The sequence below is a fragment of the Linepithema humile genome, chromosome 1, assembly GCF_040581485.1.
Source record: "Linepithema humile isolate Giens D197 chromosome 1, Lhum_UNIL_v1.0, whole genome shotgun sequence".
Lineage (NCBI taxonomy): Eukaryota > Metazoa > Arthropoda > Insecta > Hymenoptera > Formicidae > Linepithema > Linepithema humile.
The window spans coordinates 45,290,250-45,306,751 of NC_090128.1; the positions used below are offsets into that span (position 1 = coordinate 45,290,250).

Consider the following 16,502-nt stretch of genomic DNA (forward strand, 5'->3'; position numbering starts at 1 on the left):
TATCAAAATATTTTGCTACAATAATGTAAATCTTGATATGTTAAAAAATGTTTTTCCATGTTTAAGAAGAAAATGTGAAAAAATTCTTAAATTGCTTTAAACATCAAACTAATATTGTGCACTTCTTTCTTTATTGTTTTATATTCAAGAAAATTCAAATTAATATAAATATTTTATAATAATCGATTGTTATCTCATTTTAGACAACCTAAATTAAAACAGATACTCTATTTTTAGTTTTTTTCCGTATGAAGCATGTAGCTTTAAAATATTGCCTAATATATGCAATAATTTTAGTTTGCACATATCTCAAGCGATTTGATAAAGATAGGTTAGATAAAGATAGGATACGGTAATAACAAAAGTGATGAAGCTCGAAATGTCTACATTTGAAGAAGTGCTGGAGGATAACGGTGGAAACGAAGATTTTTTGCTACATTATGTAAATTTCGGCAGTGGTTAAAACAACAAAGTCATCTTCCTCAAAGTAAATATTTTTAAATTTTAATCGATCAGTTTTATTGATCAATATGCTAATTATCTAAAAATCTAAAAATATAGTATAGTTCAATAATCCTGATATCCATGATTAATAATAAAAAAATCCACAATGTTTTATTTGTTATTTTTTTCATTGAATCTTACGTAATGACAAGCATTATTTCACATTTTACAGATATCTCCGACCAACGATTAAAATTTTTTATTTCTACTGTCAAATTTGATTTCAAAAAAAGCCGATTTCACAAAATGTTTAAACATGCTTTACACTTTTCATAATCTTATTCCTGAAATTTACGGTAATCTTGATCTTCTTAGCGATGATATAAAACTATACAACACATACTTGTAAGCAATTAAGTCAATTATAAGGTATTTTTAAATCTCTACATGTAGCTTTGTATATTTTAAATGTAAAAAATATTATTCAAAAATTTTAGTTTTGATTTTATTGTATAAAGTAACAAATATTAACAAATAATTATAAGAATTGCAAAAATTTGTATGCATAATAATTTGAAATCTATTTCTGTACTTGCAGACACATATGAAATCGCAATTTAAGACACTGTTATAACGAGCGTTTATTTTGATTTTTTGACAATAAACTAGTAAACTTGCTGAAACTGCAATAAAAAATTCTTCGTAACATTTGCAGAAGATGTTTGAGAACGCAGTACAAAAAAATTTTGAGCGTGATGATAAGAAATGCTTTCACGATAACAGCTTAAAATACACCATTCAACACAGCATTTTTAGTAATTTTATAGATTGCTTGCGAATTGCTGCAACAAGTTGCATAGTCTGATGCAGGCTTTAGTTTGTGTTAAATAAATTTGGAAAAAAAATATTTTCTTAGTTTGTTGCACAAAGGTTACATTATTATTTTCAAATCAGCTATTACAGAATTATTATAATTTTTGTACATTGGTTTCTTTGTTTCTTAAAAATAAACATACCGCATCATCAAACAGAAACACAATGCATACAAATTACGCAATTATACGTTGAATTTTCAAGTATCAACAAGCTGCATCCCGCATGAATAATTATTCTTATTTTTCATTTTATAGTTGAATCCAATTAAAAGATTTGCATAACCTTTTACAGTTAAGATTTAACTTTTCCGAAGATCTGTAATCAATAAATAAAGGGGCAGAAAATGTTGTGTACACGAGATATCCTTGAAGAATCGTGCATGTATATTTACCAATTGTTTAGATTCACAGAAAATGTAATTAAAATATACATATACTGAGAAATATTAAAATCCAAGACTAGAGAGAGAGAGAGAGAGAGAGAGAGAGAGAGAGAGAGAAAGAAAGGGGTGGGAGACAGAGAGGGAGAGAGAGGCAGGAAGGAAGACAAAGAGAGAAAGAGAGAGAGAGAGAGAGAGAGAGAGAGAGAAAGAGAGAAATGTCAAACAATCGAGATCATACAATTGTTAGTGGAATTGTTGTACGGAAGTATCAGTAGAGAAGAGAAGACGAATGTGTATCCTGTCAGAAACATTTACGGATACATTTGCAGAAGTTAAATCAGAATATTTGTTCCCCGATATTTAGTACCTCTTGTAATTCAAAAATTTATGACTAGTTTAAGGTTCGGAGGCAATACAATATAATAGCGTAAGCGGAATACAGTGAATAAAGGATACACATAAGTGATAAAATAATTTATGATCGTAATAATCATATTTTTGCTGCTCGTCAAACGTGCTGTTATGCGAGAAACTTTCACTATCAGTCTCAGCTTCTATTCGCGCCACCGCGCATTGTTGATATTTTACTATAGGAACGCAATACACGGCCAGCATAATTTTCTTGTTTTAAAATATGCCCGCGATGATTTGCATATATTTTAATTTTAAATTCCTAAATACCAGTCCATAACACATACACAGATAACTTTAAGAAGCGCCGAAGACATTTCGATCATCGCCGTCGTCCTTCCATGTTTTACGTCTTGTTTCTTTTGCCCGGCCTTCCTTGTAAAAGCGAAGAATAAAAATAACGAATTTTTTGCGAACAATTCCGCGTCATTAATTATCAAAAAAAGTCATTTATCGTACAGGGTGTTGTATATACATATTGGGCAGTAGTGACATCAATAGTACGACGCGTCGTTAGCAAATGTTAGCAAAAATTGACATCAATAGTACGACGCGTCGTACTATTGACGTCAATTTTTGCTAACATCAACTAGGCACTACCGATTGTCTTTTGTTAAATTCGCATTTATTTTAACGAAAAGAGAAAAACGTGGAGCACAGAGGCTGACAAAGACAATGTAGTATAGCATTCTTTCATTCTGACACTATTTCAAAAGACACACAACGCAAAAGGTAACATTTAGTATCAATGTTTGGATGGAGATTGTGGACAATCAAATTATTGGGCCACATTTTTTTCCCCAAAATGTGAATGTTACGGCAGAAGTATATTCACAATTTCTGGTAGAAACACTGCCAAATTTATTAAATAATGTTTAACTGAATATCCCGCCAGACCAAATTACCTTCCAGCAAGACGGCCATCCAGCTCACACTTCCATTCTCGCTCGTGGTGTTTTAAATCAGCGATTTGCACACAGATGGATAGGCATCCACAGCGATTTCCACGAGTGGCCACCGCGATCACCTGATCTCACAACCATGGATTTTTTTGCATGGGGCTACATTCAAGATCAGATGTATCAGACACTACCACGCAATCGAGAAGAATTAATTAAAAAAATTAGAGCAGCAAGTCGTAACATTACACCTGCCATTTTAGATACAGTGCGACAAAGTTTTATGCGAAGAGTCGCATTGTGTTTAGAAGAGTCTGGCGGATATTTCAAACATCTCTTATAAAAATAATTTTCAATAAATAATTTTCATACAAATATAAAAAGTTGTCGACTGAAATACTTCCTTATACGCTTAATATTTTTATTACGCATCTTCGAAATAAACAATGTTATCTTCTGCCTACATTGGGTGCAAGTAGGTTAAACCGAGTAGAAAAGTCCTTTTTGCGATTTTTGCAATAATTAATGAGAAGTTAATTAAAGAAGATCGGCTAATTTACGTGAGTCTAAGCGCGCGGCAAGAAGAGACAGCCCACTGTTACGTGGTCGCTAGGACGCAAGGATCTAGCGTTACGCACCGCTCGTATGTTGCCGTTGACATTTGTAGAGCGCTTCTCCCAACGCTTCATCGCGCGCCTAGTAACCAAATAACAGTGGGCTGTACCGCCACGGTCTCTTCTCGTCACGCGCTTAAACTCGCGCGAATTGGCAGATATTTTTTAACAAATTCTTCATTAATTTTTGTGAAAATTGCAAAATAGTAGAGGACTCTTCTACTCGGTTTAACCCGCTCTACTTACACCCGAGAAGTAATTCAGCAATTACCGGACACTCTGTATTTAGTTTATAATACCAAAAAATGACAAAAACAATAATGTAATAAACTCGATTAATTATAAAATAACTTGCATAAAATTTTGGCATTTTTGAGGTGAAGAGGATGGCGATTTCTGGTGTTAAAAAACCTATAAGATTAAAATATTCTAGTTCAGACGAGAAATTTTATTTTAGCATGCTAAAATATTGTAATTATTCATTCGTAATTTAAGACTTCAAAAGTGAACATTAATGTGTTCGTTTATTCATTTGTAATACATCGCTAACATGTAGATTACTGAGAAAATATATTTTTCCTTACATTTTTCGTAATTATCTGTTACTGGAGCATTTACATTCTTTCAGCATCGATGCACATAAAAAGGTAAAAAAAAAAAGAATTTACAATATATTTACAATTATATAGATTTCTCTGTAATATAGTGAAAGACAATATTTCTTGAGTGATAAATGAATTAATATAGCAGCGTTCTCAAATAATTCTTATACGGATTATGCGTCACTCAGCGAAGAAACAAACGCAAATTTTTCATATTACTACATTATCAATCAGGCTGCAGCGTTCATCATGACATTAATATAATCTCCAAAATTATTCCAAGTGTGATCCCACAGATTCGGATTGGCCTTACTATCCCACGGAAGATTTCCGGGCAAAATCGCGGTGCTGTTGAATTTCTTCAGCTCGTCCTGCAGCTTTTTAACGATTGTCGGAAATCTTTGAATGCACAAAGAAAATTATATATAGTCGCATTTTTTTTTTTTTTTGTAAATTGAAATAAAATAAGATTATACGATTTCGTGATGCAGTAGAATTTTATCAAAGTTGTATTTGACTCACTGCTTAACGAGATTATTGTCCTCGCAGGGATCCTGAAAGACGTTAAAGAGGCACGGTTCTTGCAGCGGTTTGCACATCGGCAGGCTGTCGTTCCTCGGCGGGCATTTAATTTGTGCGTTTTCGCGCAGCATCCGGACCACTTCTGCAGTAACGCCCAATCCCACACTGGCGACAGCGCGTCCCGCTGCGCTGCTGATTACACCACTCACATCGTAGACCCATTCCCTGCCGGAGGGTCCGTACCATCCGTCCCATATTCCATTATAAGTAGATCCTACGGAGGGAAATTTAATTGTCAGTATTAATGTTATAAAGTAAATCTGAAAGAAGGGAAACAATGTAATCTGCTCTTCTCTCGTAGTTTCCACCCTTAGGAAAATTTACTTTAGACTGGCTTTATTAGTTTTGTTTAGTAACTTTAAAAATTTGAAAAGTTTTTTTAAGTAACTAAAAAATTTTTAAGTTTTGTTTAAGTTATTTCAGAGTTTTCAAAATATCCTTGAGTTTTTGCCTCTTTAGTTATTGAAGACATAAAGTTCATGAAAAGTATCTAAAAATTTATGTGAAGTAACTTAATCGTGGTGTTTAGTAACTTAAAGTTGGCGTAAAAGTAAGTAAAAGTTTGTGTAAAGTAACTTCAAGGCCTCAAAGTTTCTTAAGTTTTGGTCCTTGAAATCATCTAACTGTAAGACTTAAAGTTGTAAATACTGCAATGCTCAGAAAATTAAACGCGGAACACAAATTACTCACATTGCACATTTATTAGCATTAAACAGATGTGTAGCTGACCTGCGGGTTAATTGCAAATTCTTTTTCCTTGTTATTACTTCTGTATTACACATTTGTATTCAGTAATATTAATATTAGGAAAATTTACTATATGAAACGTTAAAATAATAATTTAAAAACACTCTTTCATTTCTTAAAGAAATTTTTTAAAGTTTTTGAAGAGTAAATCCTATTTTAAAGTGTTCAAATTTACTCTTTAAAACTTTTAAAAAGTTCTATAGTAAATCAAAAAGTTTTCATAAGTTATTTTTTTAAGTTTTAAAAAGTAAATTTTCCTAAGGGCAGACTTGGATCGCTAAAAGTGAGAATTCCCGTACCTTGAATGAGTTTCCAGTCGCCGACCGTGATAGCGGACACGCCGTAAATATCATCGATATTATGAAGAACGTTAGTGCGTGGCGATTCGGTATCTTCGCTAAGGGCGTTCCACAGATCCATGCCGTCGATAGATGTTAAATTCGACGGATCACCGCCGGCGGCTGTTAGCAGCGTCGGCAGCCAATCGGTAATGTGTATCATCTGCCTGCTTACTCGACCTGGTCGCACTAATCTGGGTGACCATATCTGCGCCTCTAACTCCACCTGATTATAGTAAAAGTAAGAATAAGTATTTTATTATTGTAAAAAATTACTTACATTTGTGGACAATAAATGCGCCAATTGAAAACTAATCGCGCGGTAATTTTCTTTATTTTAGTTCTCTATTTTAGTGTCGAATTAATAAATGCTTCTGTTTGTCAATGAAGTCTTATAATTTAAAAAATTTTAATAATTATCTAACTTAGAGCTGCACAATTCGCTGAATTTGAGCAATGCTGTACTTGCGAGCATAGTTTTCTGTTTCTTTCCAACAAGTAATTATATTCATCTGACGTTTATTATCAATAGAATCGATTGATTACCTTCCCAAAGAGTATTTTTGACGCCTCTCAGCGGCCAGTTAGACGCGGCATTCAGATTAAATCCGGCGGCGGGTCCACCGTTATCGGATGAGAAGACGATTATACTGTCTCGTAACATGTTTTTCTTATGTAAAGCTTCAACTACTTCGCCCACCGATTGATCAAGCTTACTCAGCATACCTATAAAAATTCCAGAATTACTAATCTGATTACAAGATCTAATTAATTAATACTTTTTATTAACAATCTTGCTTCGTTCCTTTTAACAAAATTTATATCCATTGATTATTCAATATTTCTTCTATCGACAATATCCATTTTATTTGTCAAATCAGTTTTATTTTAATTTTTATTTTTTAGCTTGCTCGCGCTATCGATTACCAGCGAAACGTCTTCGATTATAATTAAAGATGTTATCGAATTTGACGATTTCTTCGTCCGGCGCCGGAAGCGGATTGTACGGGTTTCCAGAGTGTACGGCCGCGTGGGCGAGATAAAGGAACATCGGCCGACTAGAATTGTGCCTGTCGATCAATTTCACCGCCTCCCTCGTAAAAATATCCGTGGAATATTGACCATGCAAATCCCAGGCCGGCTCCATACCTCGTCTCATGTCCAAGCCCCAATAAGGCTGCAGAAAATTTTGAATTTTGTATTGCCTGCATCTATAATGAATATAATGCGACCCCATTCATATAACATGCGTTATAAAATAATTCTTTTTACATAATACTTTTTGTTTAATATATTAATTGTCAGTTGCAGCAATAGGAAATATTCAAATCATTCAAATGTTTTAACTTTTAATTTTTTTTTTTAGTTTTTATCCAGTTTGTTTTATCCTTTTTTATATATTTCATATCTTCAATTCTCATCAAAATTCATCGACCAGATTAAATTAATTAATTATGCAATCAGAAAGATTAGTATTGTATTGAATTAAATTCTATATTTATTTATATATTCCCAGGTAGAAATCTGGTCTAGGAGAAAGCCTGGCCCTGGATATTTTTCCCCGAGTATAGCTTGGATCCGGGAAATCTAGCTTGGACCAATGTATAATGAAACGACGGGCATGGACGGATCCTTTATCTAAAATGTACCCAGGCCCAGGCTTGTTTCCGCAGTTTTTCCTAGAAATTATCCTGGAATCCCGCCTAGAGCCCTTATTTTACCCGGGTTTTCTCCTGGATTGTTCGATAATAATAATAATAATAATAACTTATAATATTAATAAATAAATATTTCCTCCTTATATATTTTATTGGCGGTTTTTTTTATCTTTATTACTGTTAGATCGCGAATACTTGTTTTTTATCAAGTCACTTTCGTCAGACGTGTCACTTTCAATTTTGATGTTTACTATTTTTGTTTCTAATTTTTTCCTCGCCCGATATTTTCGCTTCCTCAACAATAGACGAGAAACCGCTAATATGCGATCACACATTTTGTACGTTTCAAACCGGTTTTTCTTTTATTTCGAACCGTAAAACTCTTTGATATGCTGTAAGGTGTTACTATTTTGAGCCGTAAAATATTTAACAAACGTTAAAATAATCTGAAAGTTCAGAATAAAAATACTGCTTTTTCCCTGATCGAACCCGCGACCAGATCTCGGAAAAAATATAGATAGATATTTTTTAATTAAAACCTGGGAAAAATCGTGGAAAATTTATAGCGAAAAGCCAAGATTTTCGCCGTCCGGATTTTCCAAGCTAATATTTCCCATACGGGGCCCGTATATATTCAGGGCAGATCGAGGGAAATTTCTACCTGGGTTTGCTCACATTTTCAACGGCTGTATGATCGTAATAGTCGTGATGACCTGTCCAGAAACCAGTGTGGGTGTCGAATCCTCTGTAAGTCGGAGTATACTCCTTTTTGTAGAATCCTAAGTGCCATTTGCCGACGATGTGCGTGCTATATCCAAGTTCTCGTAAATACTGCGGCAAGATCTTTTCGCGTAGTGGTAATCCTCTAGGCTCGGCACCTTTGAGAACCTGAATTATTCATAAAATTCCAGTTTAAAAGATACATAAAAGTAGCATAAAAGTTTCTTCTTTTATAATAAGAAATTAAAAAATTGGCACTTTGTTAGCATCTTATTAGTTAAATTAATATTTACAAAGACAAATAATCTAACATTTTGCTTTTTAAAAAAAATTTATCAAACTTTAAAAAAATATGTATTTTTTTATAATATACATTTAATAAACATTTATTACATTTTTAATATCTTAATGATATTTAATATCCTATGAGTTAAAAAATTGCTGAAAAAAGCATTATTCAATTAATACTATTAAGTAACAATAATGAAAGCATATTGATTTTACGTCATTTTCATCTGCTTTGTGTACGCATTTGCAATGCGGAACGTGTGAATAAAGTAGTAAAGTCTACCCAGTATGATAATTTCCAATTGAACTATCCAGGTCAACGCGTCAAAAGTGCGAGTGCATAATATCCCCTTTTGTATGCCGCTGCAAGCCGAACAACAACGTTTCCGCTAACTGATAGCTCTCAATTGCATCAATCCATTGACAGGTGTAACGGCAGTTGAAATAATTTGACGATATCTGATGCGCTATCACAATTTCAGAAAGTAACATTTAAAAAAATAAACAGATTCAGATTTCTTTAATAAAATGATCTAGTCGCAAAATATATTCGTTTTAGGACTGTCAGAAACCGCGGTTATTATTCGCCGTTTGTGTCGTCCGCGTCTCTTCTGCGTTTTTATTATGTGCTTGAACTCTTAATAGGGTGAGATGTACCGCGAGACTTTTAGCACTTACGCCATGCTGCATTCCAGTATGAATGGGATATTTGCCGGTCATCAGAGCGCTTCTGGATGGCGTGCAGATCGGAGTGACATAATATCTATCGAGCAGCAGTCCAGAATACGCCAGAGCATCGATATTCGGCGTTGGGATTTGGCCGGAACCATGAAAGCCGACGTCATTCCATCCCTGATAAGAGTAAGAACGAATTGAAACGATCCTGTTGAGCTTTGTAATTTTATTTAACATTAAATTGGCTCACTGCACTTTTTCTTTTTAGAAAATAGTACAACAAAAGTACGCATATGCTATATTTATGTAATTAATAAATCGTTTTTGTATTCAAACTTTATGATATCCCCAAAATACGAACGCTCATACTGTTCTCCAGTGATTCCATTCCGAGTAATAGTTCCGGAAATCTTCGTTTATTAAAGTGTTTACCTTTTGTCTCACGGCTTTCTGGATGTTGTTTAACGTTCCGTGATGCCGATCTTTTTATAGCCTGCAGTTAGAGAGTTTTGAACAGGGAAAACAGTTCGAATGAAATGCGCGACATCCACCCTACAATTTGAAGATTAGGTTTTTTTCTTTTTTCAAAGATAAATCTTCAGTTAGAAGATCGACGTCATGGGACATTAGATAACATCCAGAAAGTCGAGTTCGCAAACTGTAAATATTTTAATAGATAAAAACTTTCAGAATTATATTAGCAAGAATGATAAAACTGCGCGTAGTGCATTCCTAAAGTTCATAGTTTAAAAGAGATTATATATAATATATAAAAATCTCAACACATAAATTTTTAAAAAGCATTCTCATTATTTTTTAAACAGACCTCGCGTGTATTTAAATATTATAAAAAATCTGTATCGATTAGAATAAATCGTAGAAGATTAGTTAAAATAATACATTTTGTTCAGTAATAAACTAATAATATAAAACTAACGAATACTAATAAAAAATGCTAAGCTCATTCTTTACGCAATCTTCACTTATCTTTAGCACATTTGTATATAGTGGCATACTTTTCTAGCATCGTCTAGAAATGAAAAAGACTTTTTTCGAAACATTTATTTTATCAACTTACTTTTATCAACTATTTCTCAAAGCTCGAACATAATTTATCGCAAAAGCACGAAAAGAAACTTGCCAAATCGTCCGCCAGAATAAAAATAATGTGCGGTTGCTTCGCTGCAGTCGCGTGAGTCGTCACGAGCAGCGGGATCAGAAAGAGCGATGTCCACCGCGCGGTTCCCAGTGGATGGTGCATCGTGCTCGCTCCTTCTGGACCAGCGTGTTGAGTTCCCCGTGGAACCGGTTCCCGGTTCGTCCACGAGAATACAAGACGGACTCTACGCAGCGACCGGTTGTACAAAACTATCTCCTCTACTCGGTCCTCTTCCGAGCCGTCTGTTTCCGCGTGCGAATAGTGGGGAGCCACCTCCCACCTTGAGGAGTCATCTTCGTTCATCTCGCGTTCGCCGCGACGATTTTCTCGCCGTTTATCGCACGTCTCGCGCGGCTAAGTGGCAACATTATCTATTAATTAAAATTGCATGGTACTGCACGATACGTCGCATTTTGCATTCTTTTTTTTTTATAGAATTACGTCCGATGCGTAGATTACGCACAGAGATTCTTGGACCGTGCTCGAATCTCGAATTCTTTCACTGATTCACGTATTGAATTCATCGATTTAATGCTATTTACAAAAATTAAGATAAATAATTATTAATATATTTTACTGTTCAAAAGTTATTATTAATTTAAGGATTTTATGATACAAAATATATAAATATTTTTTAATAAAAACGTATGATGTTTATGTAATGTATAAAATATATGTAAGAAATCTCAGTAGAAAATTGACGTTTGCTCAATACATTTCTGTTCTTACAGAAACGTTTCACAACTACGGACGTAATAACATCTTTTCGCATTAACAGAGTAGAACTGTTGCACGATGCTTCCATTTAGGCTGGTGAGATTTTATCATGTTATTATGCTCGTAATTTATGGAACATAACATTAGATGTGTAATTAGTTCCCTCGAAATACCATGGCGCGTTATCTTCTTCTATCTACACATAAAAGTGTATTGGAATGTGAAAGCGTAGAAGCGTCTTAATGTGCGCGAATCGCGCTTGCCATCAAATCGTAAAAGAATAATGGAACTACTAATAGTGTAGGGCTCGTAGAACAAAGCGTAACGAGGGGACATAACAATTATATATCGGGCAGGCAAAAAGATTATTTAAAAAGTGTCGCTGAATTCTGCTATATATGTATGCAAATGTGACGGAGAGAAGGAAGTTTCTTTAATGCGCTGTTACGAAATGGAGAACATTGAGAAATATATCTACAAATTGTGTACGCAATCTTCTTCATCTCTCTAAATCTTGCATCTTTAATTTCCTACAGAATATATAATGACATACACATTAGATACCGCTATTAGCAGTTTAATGTATTACAAATCAGACTACATTAGCGTGAAAGATACATTTTGATAAAATATAAAGTATATATTAAAACGTATGCTATTATATAAAAAAATAAAAGGATTAAGACTTGATTTGTTTATTTTCAGCAAATTTCTTCTAAAAAAAAAAAAAAAACGAATGATTCAGATGTATAAAATAGTGTGTATAAAAACACAGATTATAGTTATTGTGCAATGAATGCACACTTAGACAACGCGCACCAGATGAAGTCAAATACCTTTCAGTCCGTTCCGTCGTGTTAAACTCTATTGTCGGCGGTTAATCTATCTATTACGAGGGCAACATTCACATATACATTTATCGTATTATTATATAAGTACGTCAAAGACGACTGATATTATTCCAGACATATTCCTTTCGATTTTATTATATAGCTTCAATAATGATTTATGAATTACTTAATGTTGTAAATTTCGCCAAAATTAGAGTTATGTATGTTATCTATCTATCCAAATGGATAAAAACATAATGGACAAAAGTTGAAATATAATTAAGAGCTTATCTAAGCACAATCGATAAATAATGCAGATAGAAATAAAAACTTATATAAAACGCAAGATTGCAAAACATGTCTCATTATTACAGAACAGCGGTGTTCGCGCACAGATCTACTTTCTAAAAAAAATTTTATTTAAAAGAGCCAACATTAATGTAGCTATAAAATAAAACCTCTGAAAGCATGTCGAATAAATTATTCTGTGTTCTTTTTTCACTGTTAATCACAAATGTGTTTTCGTTTACCTTTAATAAAAATATTATATCATCAGACGTCAAGTATGATTATAAAGATTTAGTCGACGTAACGGCAAGTTAAATTAATTTAGTAACATATTTAATAATATATCTCCAAAATAATTTTATTTATATTATATGCAATTTAATGCATGTCAACGAATTTTATTGATAATAATGTTGTTTAATTTGTCAAACAAATATAAGCAATTACTTAAAACTATTTTGCAAAAATCATACTGTGTTAATTTTGTAGGAAAGGATTCTGACTTTATGTCGGCCAGAGGATTCGGAATTAGCTTTGCTCTTAGGTGGGGACTGCGATGAATTTTTGAAACACGCGTTTTTCGGCAATATACCTGTGGCTCTAGTAGCGAAAACCGGTAGTTATCGATATAACGCTCTCAAGAATTTTGCTCTGACAAGATACTCGTACAAAATGCGTGAAAACTATAATTTCGTTCACTTTCTTCAAAAACTGCACCGTTTTGTGTTGGTGGCATCTTCTTAGCGCATATTACAATCTATTTTGCAGATAAAGAATAATATAATAATCTAATAAATAAATAGTTTGATGTATAAAACGCAAATTTTTCTTATTAGATAAAGATAACAGTTTTCTTTAATCTCACATATAGAAAATAAAGAATTCGCCCTGGACAAATTCGGACGGATTTTTTATCTTGATCGACAGGCAGACCGTGTATCGAGGCTGTATAAACGCTCGTTCGTTTCTCTAGACTGCTTGGAATTATGATTTACTCTCAGTTATATTCATATGCATTGAGCAGAGTGATGAAATCTTTTATTATACGTATAATCCATATTCGAACAGTACGCCGATTGGCTGGGACGTAGTAGAACGTGCTAAAGGACGAAAAGGCCATCCTTTGATAATATTAAGAAAAAAATTTATGTACGGTAAGTGCTGTTTTAATGAAACATTTTAATGCATATATAAATTGTTAATAAATTTAATGTAAAATAGTATTTTATCGTATTCCATCCAAATTACGTTTCCGTAAATACACTCACCCGAAAAAAAAGCGGTACACTGAAAATGTGGGAAAAATTCATCAAATTTCAACTGACGATAACTTCGTAAATAATAAAGATAGAAAGTTCTATAAAATATGGAAATGAAGCTAAAAATCTCTACTTTAAGAATCAATTTATTTCAATGTTGCAAAATAAATTTATTGAAAATGGCGGATGACAAAGCGCGAGCATGCAAAATTGAAAAATAATGGTTCGAGTTTGCGACGGTGCACGGTATAAACAAAAAATTGTAGCTTATTGGGATCAAAAGCGTACGAAAGTACAGAGTCTCCTCTTTAAAATGCTTTTTTATGCATCTTGATACGATGATTTTTCGCCGAGAGATTCGCATTTGAAGAAAAAGGCAGATTCTTACTTCAAATGCGAATCTCTCGGCGAAAAATCATCGTATCAAGATGCATAAAAAAGCATTTTAAAGAGGAGACTCTGTACTTTCGTACGCTTTTGATCCCAATAAGCTACAATTTTTTGTTTATACCGTGCACCGTCGCAAACTCGAACCATTATTTTTCAATTTCGCATGCTTTTGCTTTGTCATCCGCCATTTTGGAGAAAGTTATCACACATTATTGCGTTATGAATTTTCGAACACTAGACATCCAAACTTTTAAAATGGTTTTTAAAAAATCCTGCTAGCTGTATTACGTGCCGAGATATTCAATTTTGAACCAGACCGAATTGCAAGAATAAGAATTCTGTGGTTATCAGCTCCGCGGTATTTTAAAACTCCAAACTCTCCTTACGGTTATAAGTGTCAATTCTGCTCTTGGCGTTACCCAGGATCAACGGCGTGGACGTGGCAGAAATCTGATCCCGTGTGCACATGTTGGCACGTGTGTATGTGTGTGTGTGTGTGTGTGTGTGCGCGTGCGTGTGTCCGTGCGTCCGTGTGTGTGTATGTGTGTGTGCGTGCGCGTGCGTGCGCGTGCATGCGTGTGTGTGCGCGTGCACCACTGGGATAAGGACCTCATGGCTCGTTAGATCCACGATATTTTACGACTCCAAACCCTCCCGGTGGTGCGTGTACAATTGTGTGTGCGCGCGCGTATATTAATAATGGGTATGACCTCCTCGTGCGCGTATTACCTCATTCATGCGACGAGGCATACTTCTTATTAGTGTTCTAATTTCAGTCTGCGTAATGTCATTCCACTCTATTTCAAGAACTCTTCGAAGTTCTGGCAATGACTGAGGAGCAGGTATATGATTTCGTACTTTTCTGTTAATATTGTCCCATAGGTGTTCAATGGGATTTAAATCTGGACTCATTGCTGGCCATTCGAGTCGATTTATGCCAACTTCATCGCAGAAATCAAGCACTTTTCTCGCAACGTGCGGTCGAGCATTGTCTTGCATAAACAAAAAGTCCTCTCCGATGAAGTGCGCATACGGAACAACGTACGGTATGAGTACGTCTTCCACGTATACATCTGCGTTCATGTTTGCGTCAAAAAAGTGGAGATCTGTGTGAGCATTCGCAGAAATTCCTGCCCAAACCATTACAGAGCCACCATTGTAGCTAGGCCTCTCACTTACAGTACAGTCTGCAAATCGTTCTCCAACGCGACGGTATACTCGTTCTCGTCCGTCTGAAGAATACAGACAAAAACGAGATTCGTCGCTAAAAAGAACGGTACTCCATTCTGCATATGTCCAGCCTGCATGCTCGACAGCAAAATTGAGTCGAGTTACGCGATGGCGACGCATAAGCGAAGGTACATTTGCTGGCCTGCGCGGAAAAAGACCGTGTTCCGCTAATCTGTTTCGAATAGTGTCAACGGATACATTACATTCGCGGACATCTCTTAAATTGTTTCGAATTTGAACAGCCGTTCGATGTCTGTCTCTTAATGAATTTAAAACAATAAATCGGTCATCGTTTTCATTCGTACAACGAGGACGTCCCGAACCAGGTCTTCTTTGGACAGAATTAGTCTCCAAGTACCTAGCATAAGCACGTTGCACGGTTGACACTGATAAATCAAGTGCCTCAGCAACGTACCTTCGACTTCTCCCATCTTCAATTAACGCTACAACTTGAGCAGCTTTTTCAGGACTTATCGTCGCCATAATTGACCAATAATTTCAATGCGAAAAGATTAATTATTGTTTACTTTGACGAAGTCGTACGAATAAGTAACGCGTCTCGAAAGAAAAAGATCAAGAGAAATCAAGCACTCTTCTCGCAATGTGCGGTCGAGCATAAACAAAAAGTCAGGGCGGAGAAATCACAAAAGATCTGCAGACATCTCCTTCGGATGCAAAACAATTGATTGAAAAATAATGGTTCGAGTTTGCGACGGTGCACGGTATAAACAAAAAATTGTAGCTTATTGGGATCAAAAGCGTACGAAAGTACAGAGTCTCCTCTTTAAAATGCTTTTTTATGCATCTCGATACGATGATTTTTCGCTGAGAGATTCGCATTTGAAGTAAGAATCTGCCTTTTTCTTCAAATGCGAATTTCTCGGCGAAAAATCATCGTATCGAGATGCATAAAAAAGCATTTTAAAGAGGAGACTCTGTACTTTCGTACGCTTTTGATCCCAATAAGCTACAATTTTTTGTTTATACCGTGCACCGTCGCAAACTCGAACCATTATTTTTCAATTTTGCATGCTCGCGCTTTGTCATCCGCCATTTTCAATAAATTTATTTTGCAACATTGAAATAAATTGATTCTTAAAGTAGAGATTTTTAGCTTCATTTCCATATTTTATAGAACTTTCTATCTTTATTATTTACGAAGTTATCGTCAGTTGAAATTTGATGAATTTTTCCCACATTTTCAGTGTACCGCTTTTTTTTCGGGTGAGTGTATATACATTTTTTTGTGGAAGATAAATTTTTTGGAAGGTTAATATATAATATATACGACAGCTTTTTTTGAAAGGTTTATATATACAACAACTTTTTTTTGGAAGATTTGCGTGCACTTGGCGCCTTTTCTTTACCTTTTTTTAAAAAGGTAATTTGTTGA

General features: G+C 34.6%; 1 pseudogene; it reads right to left on the reverse strand.

Annotated features, from left to right (window-relative positions):
* Positions 1 to 4,131: 4,131 nt before the first annotated feature.
* Positions 4,132 to 10,641, reverse strand: LOC136999301 (arylsulfatase J-like; annotated as a pseudogene).
* Positions 10,642 to 16,502: the final 5,861 nt, after the last annotated feature.